General features: G+C 51.1%; 1 protein-coding gene across 4 annotated transcripts in view; it reads left to right on the top strand.

Annotated features, from left to right (window-relative positions):
• Positions 1 to 14,552, top strand: part of KIRREL3 (kirre like nephrin family adhesion molecule 3) — a 359,483-nt gene that overhangs the window by 207,559 nt on the left and 137,372 nt on the right. The window contains exon 1 of one of the 4 annotated variants that reach the window (XM_032709609.1): positions 130 to 148. The exons of the other annotated variants lie outside the window; for them this stretch is intronic. The gene's annotated coding sequence lies outside the window, so the exon portion shown is untranslated. Of the gene's footprint in view, positions 1 to 129; positions 149 to 14,552 lie in introns of those variants that run through there. 4 annotated transcript variants of the gene reach the window in all.

Here is a 14,552-nt window from a genome sequence, read left to right as displayed (position 1 = left end):
TATTCCCGTGTTTCCTGGGGTTTGCTTGTGTTTGACGAAAAGACCTCATCATTCCGGATTTGTCTTGCGTGAACTATCACAGGATTAGCCAACTGGAAATCTTTCAGAGTTTTCTTTCAGGAGCTCGTCCCTCGGGAGCATCACTTTAGTAAGTGATTTTTCTGTTCTAGCCCAAGGATTGGATCCGCATCCAGTAGCCAAATTGAATTCATTCGGGCAAGGTTAAGAGCCATTTGATACAGTTTTAGATTAGGTGAAGGCAGCCATATATATTTCATATTCTGCACTAACTGCTGCACAGTTTGCAGGGATGGGCCAGCACAGTGCCTATTGACTGCTCCCCAGCGATCCCACTGTTACAAATGGATGTTGCTAAACAGGGAGATGGATCCTAAATCTTTCCCTGCTGAAAGGTAATGGAAATAAAACAGAGCGACAGGCGCAGGGAATGGCTCAGCACTTAGTAAAAGGTCGGGGTGGCTGTCGGGGTGGCTGCGGGCAGCAGGGGAGAGCTGCCCCTTGGGCAAGGGGGGTCTGTCTGAATCCCTCCCGCGGGCTCGAGCTCTTTCCCCTGCAGGACTCGGTGGGGCCGTTATGGCACAGTGCTCTGCAGTCACCAGCGTGGCACCGAGCATCGCTGCTGTGTTACCACAGCAACCGGGCGGGGCTTGGATCCTTCTGCCCCGCACTCCCCTTCCAACTACAGCAACCTGGCGGGGTGCGTGCACTGCTGAGGCTGAGCCGTGTCAGCCAAGGATGGAGACACGGCTCCGGAGAGTAGGACAAATGGGTTTCTCTGTTTCCTTAAGGTGAGCCCATCCCCAGTGGCAGCGATGCCTGAAATGCTCGTGTGAGTCACCATCTGCTCCCGCTGGAACGAGCTCAAGAGCGGGATCCCCCGGGGCCGGAGCCCTGCTCCTGTGCTCTTGGCCCGTGGCAGGGAAAAGGGGAAAAGAAATTGCTATGAGGTCTCGGAGAGGCTGCTCGGGCTGTGAGACAAGTCCAGAGGCACAGGGGGCTGGGGTGGCACCCGGAGGGGCCGGGGTGGCACCCGGAGGGGCCGGGTACAGCCGTGGAAAGCGGGAGGGGAAATCTCCTCTGCCAGCGTGGGAGGGCTCAGCACCTCTGTGCAAAGGTTTGTGAGCCTGGCTGATGAGAAAGGACTTTGGAAAAGAAGCATGTTATATTTAGGATAACTACAAGTCCCCTCTGAAGGATCCTAAGGCAAAGGACAGTCAAGGGCCATAAAATTCTGTACTTATTCACAAATCTTGCCAATACTCCAGAGCATCAGGCCCATGATGTTTATTGCTTTTCCAAAAGCCCCAGCTCCTGAAGTCATGACATGAAATGAGGGGCTCAGCTTTCCTTGCCTTTTGACTATTTGATCTTTACTGTAGCAGGGAAAATTTGGAAAACATAACCTTTACGTTCTGCAGAGCCAGGGAGCAAATAAAAAGGACATCGAAGTCGTTTGCTATTTATTTCTATTTCTGAAAAATCTCATAGTTTCTAGTTTCTTTCTTTTTTTTTTTTTTCTTTTTTTTGAAAGTACCTCTGTCTCACACGCCTTTTTTAACTGCTTGGAGTAGTTTTGGGGAGTGGAGACATGTAAATAATGACAGGGCTTGGGCCTTTATGTGCATCCTCCGAGCTGTTCCTGAAGCTGCTAGAAATGAGGCAAACAAGACCTAGGGAACAAAGAAATGCCTAAAGATGTAACAGAGAAGAGCACAGATCCTCTCGTCCTAGAGAGGTGATGGGGCAGAAGATGAGCACAGATCCTCTTCTCCTAGAGAGGTGTCTCCCAGGAGTGGAGGAAACCAATGGAAGCGAGAATGCTTGACCCCAACTCTCGTGTCACAGCGAGAGCTCTTCAAAGCAGGAGATAGCACAGAAGTGCTCTTCAGCTTCATGGCAGCAGAAGTGGCTCTGGAAATGGTGTTTGGTGTCAACTCCCACTCCAGGTTGTCCAGAGGACATTTGTCAAGGCTGTTCTGGGTGGTTTTGTCACACAGAGTCCTGGGAGTCACGGACCTGTCACTGTGTGACGTCAGCACCGAGGCGACCCCCCGGGCAGGGGGTCACAGGGGAGGACACAGGGCCCTGCCACAGGGGGATGTGAAATTTAAACACCCCTTTATCTGTCTTTTGTCAGTAAAAGCCTTCCTCCTCCTCCTTCTCCTCCTCCTCCTCCTCCTCCTCCTCCTTCACTCATGTTCATCACCCGAACTACCTGGTGAAATTTAGGGTCTCTGATGTTTCCTCTGTGACTGCCATCTCCTTCCCCCTCATAATCCATGATGCCTCCTCCCATGGGGCTTTCCCACCTCATTTTCCTGGCCATAAACCTGTTTCTCCCCATTTCCTCCATTTATTTACCCTCCTGTTAAAAAGGACCACAGGACTCGTGAGGTAACTGGGTGGGTTTGCTCTTGTTTGAACCAGGGATAAAGGAATCCCTCCTCAAAAAATTCCTCTGCATCACTGTTTGGTTTGTTTTCTTAATAAACCAACTCAAAAGTAAGAGTTGGGGTTTTTTTGTTTGGGTTAGAAATGAGTGCAATCCAGGTAGAAATGCTTTTTTTTAGCTTGAGGGATTTTCCAGCCTGAAAATAAAAAAAAAAAAAAGCAGAGAAGGAAGCGTGGAGGAAACAAAGCTCAAAAAACACAGCACCGAGAATCCCAGTGAACAGGGAATTAAACACTGCTCCTTTGCCATTGTTTCCTCAGAGAAGCCCAGTCACTGTGAACAGTTTTGACAAATGTGTTTATATTGTTTGATGGAAATCTCCCAGTCAGTGCTAAAATACAACATTGCAGGGCAGGATGGGGAGGGGAAGCTGAGCATTTATCTGTCCAGGAAGCAAAGAGCACATGTTGGGATTCACATGGATACAGCATATCCAGGACTTGCTGGGCAGTGGCCGCAGGTCTTTACTGAGGATATTTGATGGCTGTTTATCCAGCGGTGTAAATGCAAGGAAGAGCGTTTCCCTGTTGGCATCTGCACAGAGCACAGCGATAAATTTGGGATGAAAGATTGTGCTCGTCTCTGAGACACCCCGAAGGGATGGCCAGACATGGAGATGGAGAGTGATGGCTCACCAGGCACGGGTGGGAGCTGAGCTGGCAGGAGCTTTGTTTCCTCCCGGAGCCGACCCGGGCTCAGGAAAAAGGAAACCACAACATTTTTGCTCCTCTTCAGAATTCATCCTTTCTTCCAGGGTCCCAGTTTCGTACCGTTTGGAGGGGGAGGCAGGCTTTGGTGCTGACTCTGGATGTCTCCCTGGGCCAGCTTCAGAGGAGGCTGTGTCATCTCCAACCTTTCAAGGAACCCACAAGGGCTTAATTAAAACCCAAACTCGCTCACCGCTGCTCAGAGGAGACCGTCGGCTCCTCTGCTGACGGCAGCTCAAACTTGTCACCGTGCTTGTGCTGCAGATCTGTGCTGCAAGGGAGGAAACCTCAGCTGAGAGACAGGCCCGGGGCTGGCAGGGGCTGAGCCCTTCTGCTGGAATCCTGCAGCTGGCAGGAGTGGGTCAGGGTGCCAGCAGCATCCCTGTAAGGGCAGGGAGCAATCAATCACTGGGACTTCATTAAAGGATGCATTGAAGGCGGCTGCTTGACAGAGCAGGGCTGTGGAGGTGACACAGACCTGACTCCAGTCACTGGGACTTCAGGGAGAGAAAAAATCCGCATTTCCTAATCACATCGCTTTGGTCAGAAGCCGCTTGTTTTCGGCTCCACTCGGGGCATTTGCATGCTTGGAAGGAAAAATGTACTATTAACCATTGCTGAGGAGTCAGGGGGGACACGAGAAGGAGCAGAGATGGTTTGGGGGGAGTGGGAGACCCAGAGGAGTGTGGAGTCAGAGAGTGGCTTAAACAGTGTGGAAAATACAGCACATTCATGCAAAACGTGTCTGTGATTCCTGATAAAAGCAGAAAACAGGTGCTGGAAAGGGGCATGTTTGTGAAACGTGCCTATTCCTTGTGTGAGCTGATCAGACATGCTTCGTGTCTGTGTGTGCTGGGGGGTGCTGTGGAGGTGCCACTCCTGTAGGACAAGGGACTCACATGCACAGCAGGGACACGGTGATGTGGCATGTGTTGTCCTTCTGTGTGGGCACAGGGACAGGCCTGGCACATGGATGAGCTCCTGCTGGGCAGCAGAAACTACCCAGGGGAAGAGGTGGTGGTGGTCTGTCTCCTGGAAGAGGTGGAGCAGTTTGTGCACCATGATCTCAATGGTAGCCACCATTCTGAAGACCATGGAGGGGTTGTAGAGACTGTGATAAGGCTGTAGGGACCATGGAGAGATGGTAGAGACCTTGATGATGTTTTAGGGACTGTGGTGATATTGTAGAGACATGGTGAGGTTGTAGAGACCATGGTGAGGCTGCAGAGACCATGGAAAGGTTGCAGAGACCATGGAAAGGTTGTAGAGACCATGGTGAGGCTGTAGAGACCATGGTGAGGCTGCAGAGACAGTGGTGAGGCTGGAGAGACCATGGTGAGGCTGCAGAGACAGTGGTGAGGCTGCAGAGACCATGGTGAGGTTGTAGAGACCATGGTGGGGCTGCAGGGACCGTGGTGAGGTTGTGGAGACCCTGATGATGTTGGTCCCTCTCTTGGCCCCATAAACCCATAAACCCCTGGGTCTCTGCTCTGCAGAAGGGTCCATGTTCCCATGTGAGTGGCACTGTCCACACTAAGGATCTGATTTGCAAACTCTGGAAGCCAGAGAGCAATGGGAAAAAGCCACGGACCCTAGTGTGAAGTGACAGCCACAGTTAGACTGTCTGGGAGGCAACAGGAGAAGAAAACCACCAAAAAAAGGGGCAAAAAACCTTTGGTGCTCGAATGTTGGAAACCAGGCTGGACCTTGCTCAGGTGCTTCCTGAACAAGCATGAGAAAGAGTATTAGATGGAATATTGGGAAGGAATTCTTGGCTGGGAGGGTGGGGAGGCCCTGGCACAGGTTGCCCAGAGAAGCTGTGGCTGCCCCATCCCTGGAAGTGTCCAAGACCAGGTTGGACGGGGCTTGGAGCAACCTGGGCTAGTGGAAGGTGTCCCTGCCCATGGCAGGGGGTGGAACTGGATGATCTCTGAGGTCCCTTCCAACCCAAACCATTCTGGGATTCCACGATATCCAATACCTCATCCAGGGCAATGGGATGCTGTGAGTGCACCACACACATCCCAGCCCCTCCATCCTGCTGCCCCTGATCCCTCTCCAAGGAGATCCCAGCTGCTCTCTGCACTCCATCTGCAGCCTCCAAACAGCCACTGCAGGGGAGAAAACAAAACAGTGAGTTCAAGGGGGGAGGGAAAAATGATTAAAAAAAAAAAAATCAGCTCTTCTGGCATCCCATAAATCTCAATTTATTTGTCCTTTCCTTTTTACACAAGCGTGAAGGGAAGCAAAGCTGTGTGTGCAGAGCCTCCCCAGGGACCCTGTCAACATGGGGGGGGACTTTAAGGCAAGATGCTTTTCAGTCCTCAACCACCTGTGGCGAGGAGAAAGGGCTTCGTGGAGCTTAATTCAATTTTTCCCCTCAGGTGTTTCTGTGGTGGGATCATTCCAGGTGGTTTTTCACTCCAGGGGAGAGGAAGGTGTTGGAAAGGGAATGAGGGACATTGGGCACAGTGTCATGGGGCAAGGGAGGGGATTGTCCAGTTCTGCTCTGACCTGGGGTGGCCTCACCTTGATGTGGTGATTAGAGACACGGACTTGGCATGATGGTGAAAGCAAAGACATTTATTAATGATTTCAGTAAGCTTTTTATACCTTTTACACAATAGGCTGCAATTGTTCATTTAGGCCGTGAGTCCTTGCTGCCAGCTACAATATTATAACATTTTTACCTATTAGTTCCTTTTGTCCTTTGTTCAAGTTCCTCTTTCTGCCCTAGGGAACTGCTTCTCCCTGCTTTTGCCATGGCTTCCTTCCCACCAGTGTAACAATGTCCATTTCTTGCTGTTTTCCCATATTAGAAATCCCTACATTTCCCCCTTCTGTTTTTACAAACAAGATTTCTTTAACTGATTTTTGAATCATGCTCAGGATGCATTTCATAACACGAGGTATACAAAGCAACAGCATTATGATTACAACTGCTGCCATTAAAGCTCCTTCACACAACCATCCACCCAGGCCCCAGTTCTCAAACAGATTATCTAGCCAAGATCTTGAGTGCTGGGGGCAATTTGGGGCACCACAATATCAAAAAGACATTGAGCCATAAGAGAGTGTCCCAAGGACTGGTGAAGGGTCTGGAGGGGAAGCCTCATGAGGAGCAGCTGAGGGCACTTGGTCTGTTCAGCTGGAGAAGAGGAGACTGAGGTCAGAGCTCAACAGGGTCTGCAGCTCCAATCTCTGCTCTCTGTGAGCAGGGACAGCACCCAGGGAACGGCTGGAGCTGTGTCAGGGCAGGGTCAGGGTGGATCTCAGGGAAAGGTTCTTCCCCCAGAGGGTGGTTGGGCACTGCCCAGGCTCCCCAGGGCAGTGGGCACAGCTCCAAGGCTGCCAGAGCTCCAGGAGGGTTTGGACAATGCTCTGAGGGACAGGGTGGGGTTTCTAGGGTGTCTGTGCAGGGCCAGGGGTTGGACTGGATGATCCTTATGGGTCCCTTCCCACTCAGGAGGTTCTGTGATCCTGTGATTCTGAGGTGCTCAGTCAGCGGGGGCTCATTAGTCCCAGGTGCAGCACTCAGCTAATTAGGGCCCTAATTAGGGCTCCTCCCACCCTTCCCCTTGGCTCTGCTGGTGGAGAAGCTGCCCTGGGTGGCTGTGTGGGGTGCTGTAGTGAGGTGAGGTGGGTGCCATGGTGAGGACACACGATGGGTGCTGTGGCAGGTGACCCAGGTCTGTGTGACGGTGACAGGCACTGCCCTCCTGCCCCTCTGCCAAGTGCTGTGTGGGGACAGTGAGTGCCCTCCCTCCAGCAGCCCTCCAGGAAGGGGGTTGGAGTGGCTTTGCTCCCAAAGCCCAGTGGGCTCTGCTCTCTGCAGCCCTGAGCTGTGGTGGGGCCTCGTGGCTGCTCTCCCTCAGCTGTCACAGCACGGGAACACTTCTTCAACTAAACACCCTTTTTGTGGCTTGTTGCTGAAGCTGCAGTGGTGGGGGTTTGCAGGGGTTTTGGGGGTTTAGTCTGTTGTTTGGAGGAGGCTCTGGTTTTCCTGAGCTCCCAGCAGGATTTGCCTGGGGTTATGCCATCCACAGAGTGGGATTTAATGTGCCTGTACCCGCAGGAAAGTGGGATTGGGGCACTCCCAGCATTGAGATCTGAGAGCTTGCTGTGATCATCCCTGTAACCTCTCAAAGGCTCTTGTTGAGTGGTGCTGGAGCTGCTTGGGTCACGTGGAGTTTAAAAAGGGTGTTGCAGGTTCATGTGAGCACGGCTGAGAGCAGGCAGTGGGTGCTGCTTCCCATATCCATGAGGATTCCAGCACCTCAGCTGCTGTGCAGAATGTCCCATGGGCAGGGTGGGGACAGGCTTTTCCCTCTACACAGTGGGAGCTGGCACAGACTGTTTAACCCTCCCTTTTGGGCTGTTTAACAGCTCTCTTTCCCACTCCTCACACAGCACTTGTATCCACATCTTCATTTTTCCTGGACTAGGACGTTCCCCACTCGCAGTAGTACAGCAGTAATTACACTCTCCATCGCTTTCCCATCAAGAAATAAATGGAAGAAAATCACATCCCAAGGTACCAGCACTGACCTTCATTTCAGGAGGTTAGTCACAGTCAGCTGGGCTATAATCTAGCCCTAAATTTATCCAGGACCTTGCTGTTCCCTCAGGCTGATCACACGCTGGGATGTGGGGCAGCTCCAGTGCCTGGGAGGTTGTCAGGGGAAGCACAAGTGCTGTGGGAGCTGTTTTCCACGGCAGAAGGTTCCTGTGAGGAGATTGGGGGTGGGTTTTGGGCACCTGACACGTGCTTTGCTCTGTCAGTGGCTCAGAGAGCAGGAAGGTGTTGGGGTCCCTCTGAGGTCAGACATTTAAAGTTCATTAAACCTCTTCTCTTCCATGGCCTGACAGAGCTGGGACACTGCCTGTATCTCCCTGAAATGTCACCTTCCCCTACCGATGATGGATAAACTTCTTTCCAAAGACTTTCCCTAAGGTGTGATGCTTGATGTGGCTTTTTTCCTCAACTTCCTCCCCTCGGTCCCGTGTAGCTCCGAGTGATGGAATTCCTGCACTTGCGTTGGCAGGAAAGATAAACCTCAGGAAAGGTCAGCGTGTCTGTCTTGTTCTCTCCAGCCCCTTGGTTGCTGCACTGTGGCCTCACCAGTCCCCCCAGCCTGCTGCTGGGTGAAGGGATGGGAATATTCTAGTTCCCAGCCCATGGAATGTGGTCACCAGTTTGTTTCCCACCCTGCCACTGGGAACACTTCAAGCCTGCTGGGGGAATATCTGTGTTAAGGCTACATCCTTCAGGATGCCACAGTACAGTGTCCCATAGTCCAGGGAAAGCCTTCCCTGCTCTGCTCTGAAGCTGTGATGGAGGTTGGTCCAACATTTCTGGATGTTCCTTAGGGACACTACCAGCCCTTCTGTTACAAAGCACCTCTGTCTGCTCTTTCCAAACCTGTTCCTGTGCTGTGCTGCCCAAGAGGGTGGTTTGGGAGGGGGGAGTGCACAGCTGTACTCTGTGCCCCACCTTTGGTAGGCACAGAGAATATCTCCCCTTGCCGTGGAACAGAGGGGAGGGTGTTTCCTCCATTCCCTGGAGGGCTGTTTAGGGAATATTGAGTTAAAGGACAGTGCCTTGATCCCTTGTACCTACAGCTGCATTCCTGGGTCTCAGCTGCCCTAAACAAGGTGCAGGGTGAGAGCTGGATTTGTTCTCTCTCTAGCCTTGCTCTACACCTCTCACTTACTGTCTTTGAAAGTGTGGGGGGGAATAGATGGCAATGAGGATTGTGCTCAGCTATTTCATTTAAGTCATAATCATTTCTAATCTAAATGTGCAGGGACTGTATTACACAGCCCAATCAGTCACTTAGATTGTCCTGTGCTTTCAGTTTAGTGAGAAGTAAAAGCCATCCAGAGGCAGAAATACAGGAAATGAGCATCCCTGGGACTGTGCAACTTTTTAATGACAGGAGAGCTCTGGTGTCTGAGCATCAGTGGGTTATCCCAACCAGTCCTGGGGAGTAGGGATGTATCCCTGGGATGGGAATAGTGGAGGGAATGACTGGTTTAAGGAGTAATGACTTGCTTCAAGTCTAGATGGAGAAACTGGGCAGGCTTCTGTCCTTGCTGCAGGCAGGGGTGACGGTACAGTCCCCATGGGATCCCCACAGCCAGACAATCATGGGATGGTTTGGGTTGGAAGGGACTTCAGAGATCATCCTGTTCCACCCCCTGCCATGGGACACCTTCCACCAGCCCAGGTTGCTCCAAGCCCTGTCCAACCTGGCCTTGGACACTTCCAGGGATGGGGAAGAGTTTCCTTGGACAGCAAGCATGTCTCAAACAAAGGTATTTTATGTGGGCAGATCACGGGGGGGGGATGTGACCCAAAACTCTGCTCTTCTCTTCCCAAGCCAGCCCTGCAGCAGCTCCCTGGGATCCCTCCCTGGGAACCCAGAGCAGGGCTGGAGAAATTTGGGCAGCAGCTTGTGCCCTTGAGTCTCTGCATGTTTGTCATTCTTTAATACAGACTGTTGTCCCTTTTCCCACCCCAGGAGGGCTGAGTCCCCTCAGTGAGGGGACTTCCATGCCCAAAGAATGAGCTGGCAGTGATGTGAGTGCCCTGATGTGCTGCAGGACTCTCCTCTGGGAAGTCCCTGAGCTGGTGAAAGGGCAGGACATTATCAGGGAAGCTGGAACCCCTCCAGCACCTCTGATCTTCTCATGTTTGTTCCCTCCGTGTTTGCCAAAAGCACCCTTATTTATCTCATCAGCTAAATGCTGCAAACCAGCTGCCTGACTCCCATCAAGGCCCTTAATGGTGATGATCATTGCTGCCTCTAATGCAGTGTCTCCCAGCCAGGGACGGTGCCAGAGCACAGCTGGTGACCAACGGGGGCCTGTCTGTTTTCTGTTTTCTCCAGTATTTTATGGTCCTTCGCTATTTTTTCTTCTGGGCCTCCTTTTTCTTTTGTTTTCTTTTTTGCTTTTTTTGGTTTTTTTTTTTTTTTTTTTTTTTGCTGAGTTGCAGGAAGTTTTGAGGTGGAACGTGGCAGCTGTTTAATGGAGCAGGAGCCTGGCAAGGCAGATGAGCTCAGGGAGCAAGGAGAACTTCAGAACATTTCAGATGTGTAAAAACACGGTCCCTGTATCCTCCCAGAAGCAGGAAAAGGACGTGGCTGCTCTTTCCCTGCTAAGCTGGGAATAAATAACACAGATGAGGCTGCATGAGGAGGTTTTGGCAGAGCCAGGAGGAAAGATTGAACCCAAGAGATTTGTTCATCGTGCCAGAGGTGGGTTTTTCCTTGGCTTGAAGTACGAGGATGAGCTGGAGAGGACACGAGGTCGGGCACAGACATTGGGAAAGGCACATGTTGGGGGTGCTGGGATAACCTGGCACAGGAAAGCTGCTCAGACCCTGCATTTCCCAGGTGTGGGCCTGAGTGTTCTGCTGAACTGCTCTGTTGATTGAGAACACGGATCAAGAGCTTGGCTGGGACAAGTCAGATGGCTTCATTTTCTCTGCTGGTTCCCTGGGAGGGTGGGAGCAGGACCATGTCCTTGCATCCCAAGGTTTGAGGATGGATGTGCTGCAGCTGCTGTCAAGACAGGCAGAGGCACTTCGGTAGTGCTGTTGTGAAAGGGGTCAGGAGACTTTTAGGCTGCTGCCATCCTGCAGAAACCACACATGGCTGTTAAATCCATCCGTGGAGTCTCTTTCCCGCTGGGAAGTGCTGTGTGACTTCTGGAGCTGTGTTAAGAAACAATTAAGACTTTCAGTGTTGCTTTGATATTTGTTGAACAAAATGTTGACACAACACACCAGGCTACTCGGGCTTGTTTTAACTTGCAGTTTAGGCTTAAAAAAAAAAAAAAAAGAGAGAGTATGAAATGAATTAGCAAATTATTTTGATTGCTTTGTTCATTTTTCCAGCAGGAAAGTTACCCACCTGGAAAATACTGACTGGCTGCAGGCAGGAGCAGAATTTATTACCTGAGATAAATGGATCTGGGATAAAAGTCCTCTTTATTTTTTCATTTTAGCTGCAAAGGATGATATGCTTCTGTTCTGCTCTTTGTGCCCAAGATCAAATAAAAAGGAACTTTGCATAGGTGTTCCAATGCCTTTCAAGGGAAAGTTTCTTCCCCCAGCCCAACCTTTTCCTCCTGGAAGCAGCACCTCGGACTTGAGATGAGAGCAATGTTTAAGGTCCCTTTCAGAGCGATGCCGACACAACTCTGAGTCCCAGCACTGACACCCGCCCGCCCTGTGTTCCATCCCATGTGCACAGTCTCTGATCTCTCTACCTTGGCCTTGTTTTATTCCCTTTTTTCTTTCTTCCCCCATTTCCTTCACAAAGATGCCTTTGTGGAAGAAGCCTCGTCTGGTTTTCCCGCGGGTCCCGAGCGGCGGCTGGCGGAGCGGGGTGTCAGCTGCACTCAATGAACACGCTCAGATCCCTGTAAATCCCTATTTACACATAATAAACACGAGGCTATAAAACATAGAGAAAATACTGCGTTATTGATTGCAGCAGTGGCACGTAGTGCCCTCTGAAAGGCGGGTGGTGCGTGCCCATCCTGAGCGCTCCGGAGGCGGATCCTCTGCTCCATGGAAGGTCAGGGCAGGTCAGCTGCGTGCTGCCTCCCTCCAGGAGGGGAGAGCATGGGCAGGATGAAGGGGGAAAGGTGGATTAGAGCTGTTTGCAGATGGAATAACAAAGGGGGATATATAAATATAAGGAAGAAGGTTTTACAGTGAGGGTGGAGAGGCCCTGGCGCAGGTTGCCCAGAGAAGCTGTGGCTGCCCCATCCATGGAAGTGTCCAAGGGCAGGTTGGTCGTGACCTTAATTGGTCCTGGGCTAGTGGAAGGTGTCCCTGCCCACGGCAGGGGTTGGGAATGAGATGATCTTTAAGGTACATTCACGTCCAAATCATTCAGTGATATTTCTCTGACCTGGAGCCCTGTTGGGCTTGTTGGGATTTTTAAGCAAGAAGGTGCTCGAGAGAAATATTCCTACAAGTGGAGCCAGAGCCTTCACATCTCCTTGGCTTTCCCTCTCAGAGCAGGTGATCTCTCACTTTGTGTTTAGGCTGCACCAGAAGTGGTTTTTGTGCAGGATCCCCTGGTCATGGCTGTGTGTGAGCAAAACTAAAGCTTGGTACCACATTTTGGGGGGGTGCAGAGGCAGCTCTTTTTTGTGACTGGAAAGGATGGTTTACAAGCCCTGACACCACTCTTCTGGCTTTGAGTAGGACACACTCCAAAACAAAAGGTGTGGTGGTTTTTCTCTACATGTATGATTTTTTGTTAGGTTTTTTTGCTCGTTCCTTAAAAACTGGTGACGTGCTCCCCATCTGAGGTGCCCTGTCAGCATCACTGCCCTGGCACTCGTGTTGCAGTGATGAAGAACAATGTTTTGATGGTTGCTGAATTTGTAGCTGATGATTTCTTCTTTCCCAACAACAGGCTCCATCTCTCATCTCCCATGTGATTCATGACATTCATTCCCGTTTTATCTCTGGCTGAGGTTGCAGGCAAGTGAGGTCTGTCAGGCTTGACAGGTAGTTGGAATAGGTTTTGTTGGGTTTAAATGAGTTGAGAGTTCAAACCCAGGCAGGTAATGGAGCAGTTCTGCTCCCCTTGTGCACTTTTAGGGGGTTGCAGACCCTGCTGCTCCTCACAGTGCTGGTTTGGAGGCAGCTGCACAGGTCAGAGGAATTCCGAGCCGTGTTAGCAGGTACTGCAGGACAAGGGGGAATGGCCTGAAGCTGAAGGAGGGCAGGGTTAGATGGGATACTGGGAAGGAATTCTTGACTGGGAGGGTGGTGGGGCCCTGGCACAGGTTGCCCAGAGAAGCTGTGGCTGCCCCATCCCTGGAAGTGTCCAAGGCCAGGTTGGATGGGGCTTGGAGCAACCTGGGCTAGTGGAAGGTGTCCCTGCCCATGGCAGGGGGGTGAGATTAGGTGATCTCTGAGGTCCCTTCCAACCCAAACCATTTCATGATTCTGACAGAAAGAGCATCTTCATGAAACGTGGGTAACTTGAGCTGGCACATGGGAAGGCTCCGTGCCCGACGAGCCGCCCTGACCTCGGAGCTGAGCTGTTTGCTCGCTCGTGTGAACTCTGCAGTGAAAACAGATTAAAGTTCCCTTTTCCTGCAGCTCTTTTCCTCCAGGTATTTAATCTTAGTTTACAGACGAAATGTGCAGTGGAGAAAAAGATGCTAATCACACAGTTGCTGCACTCTGCTCCAACCACTGAAAAATTTATTACCATCTGTCCTGGATTGGACAGGGCTGTGAGCAGCACCACAGCAACAGCTTTGAGCAGCAGAATGGACTCAACACTGCAACAGGGAATGGCACCAAGCCCAGGGGACCACGCAGAGACCTCCTGGGGTTGGTACAGGAGAGCAGCACTTGGCGGTCTTGGCTCAGGTCAGAGGCAGGAAAAGTCCGTGTTGGGCTCGAAGCTCCAGCACTGACGAGTGTCATCAGCTGCTTTCTGGTGGGAGGAGGTTTTTTGCCAATGCTCTCAGGCACATGGTGGGATTTTTGGGGTGTCCCGTGCAGAGCCAGGAGTTGGACTCGCTCATCCTTGTGGGCCCCTTCCAATTCAGGATATTCTGGGATTTAACTAGTCAGCTCTTCCCACTGTTTTCAGCCAGGTGTTGGGATGGCTGTCATTATTCCAGTCTCCTGAATACATCATTATGCACATCCCTAATAGGTCCCTTCCCTAGCTGTAATGGGGCACGTGGCTTTATATGATCAAGTTCTGCCAGGCTTTTATGAACCCCGAGCAGAAGGCGAGGTCAGAAATCAGAGCAGAAATGGGATTTCTCCAGCTCCCAAAGTAAGGTGGTTTTGGCCACGCAGCTTTCTGAGCATCTTGTAATATCAAACTGTCTTGGAAGCAAAGAGGTTTGATTTTTGGCCTGTCTCTGCCCTCAGTGGATTAGTGGACTTACAGTTCAGAAGGACTCAAACTACAGCTCCTGTGATGCATCTTAAATACGCTATTTTCACTTGGCATTTTCCAGTAGTGATGTTTCTCCCCAGCTGCTCTTCCTGCAACTGTATTTCCCCTCCAGCATCAGCAAGACCAGCTGAACCTTGGAGCACACAGCCACTCCATAAATTCCTCTCCTTTGGCCGTGTTTGCGTGTGAATCTCCATTTTTTTAAAAACAACTTGGACTATTTTCATAAAACCTCACACCTTGAAGAACCCAGAACTGCTGAGCAAGGAAATGATGGTTGGCAGTGCGAGGAGTGCTCGTGTCTCTCCTGCAGCAATTAGCAAACCTTAACGCAGCCTTGGCTCTCTTTCCAATTAAACTCTGGCAAGCTGGAACACGCAATGCGATAATGAAACGGGGGGGTTTGGAGCTCCTCTG

This window comes from Chiroxiphia lanceolata, chromosome 23 (genome assembly GCF_009829145.1).
Source record: "Chiroxiphia lanceolata isolate bChiLan1 chromosome 23, bChiLan1.pri, whole genome shotgun sequence".
Lineage (NCBI taxonomy): Eukaryota > Metazoa > Chordata > Aves > Passeriformes > Pipridae > Chiroxiphia > Chiroxiphia lanceolata.
The sequence above is the reverse complement of the archived record's forward strand: the minus strand, read 5'-3'. Positions and strand labels throughout refer to the sequence as shown.